General features: G+C 31.5%; 1 non-coding gene across 1 annotated transcript; it reads left to right on the top strand.

Moving 5' to 3' along the window:
• The first annotated feature begins 591 nt into the window (after positions 1-591).
• Positions 592-663, top strand: TRNAC-GCA (transfer RNA cysteine (anticodon GCA)). The gene has a single exon. It is a non-coding gene; the product is annotated as a tRNA-Cys (tRNA).
• The last annotated feature ends 257 nt before the right edge of the window (positions 664-920 follow it).

A 920-nucleotide genomic window follows, 5' to 3' on the forward strand; every position in this document is an offset into this window, starting at 1 on the left:
TTCTTAGAAATGTATCTCCTTATTAGCACTGTCCCAGATATGATTTTAGACTATTTGGTTAAATAAATAGTTAAATGAAGTATTAACATTTATGTATCACTTAACTATGTTAGTTAAATATTATTTAACTGATAATAGTTAAATAAAATAATGATTAAATAAAGTAAAATCCCTTACTGTATTCTAATATAATGTGGATATAAATTATATCCATTTTTTTAACATGTTATCTCTCTGGCCTGACATCATACCTGATCTTGGGAAAGTGTTTAATAACCTGTTGAGAGGATGAATGAATAAAAGCTTGCATGAATGAATACATGAACAGATCCATGAAGTAAATGTCTTTGGGCACAGGTTTATCCAGTGGCGAAACAGAAGCCCAGTAATATTCACTTTCAGTGCATTAATTGCTTATTCTTTAATTGAGTTCTATTTATAGATTAAAATTTATCTTCATGGTCTTATGAACTTTAGGTATGATAAGTCATTGAACCCATCTAGATTAATTCATAGATTTTGAAATAAAACTGTCTGACCCCATTGAATGGATAATTTATGTTTTAATATATATTATATTCATATATGCCTTCCCTGGTGGCTTAGAGGATAAAGCGTCTGCCTGCAATGCAGGAGACCCAGGTTCGATCCCTGGGTTGGGAAGATCCCCTGGAGAAGGAAATGGCAACCCACTCCAGTATTCTTGCCTGGAGAATCCCATGGACAGAGGAGCCTGGCAGGCTACAGTCCATGAGGTTGCAAAGAGTCAGACACGACTGAGTTAAATTCGTTAAATTCATATTCATATTATTATATCATTAATATATTACTAATATTAATATCCATAATATAGTATATAAATTATATAATAATAGATATATAATCACTGTTGTGTGCATATATACAACTGTATTGCACAA

This window comes from Ovis aries, chromosome 3, assembly GCF_016772045.2.
Source record: "Ovis aries strain OAR_USU_Benz2616 breed Rambouillet chromosome 3, ARS-UI_Ramb_v3.0, whole genome shotgun sequence".
NCBI classification, from domain to species: domain Eukaryota; kingdom Metazoa; phylum Chordata; class Mammalia; order Artiodactyla; family Bovidae; genus Ovis; species Ovis aries.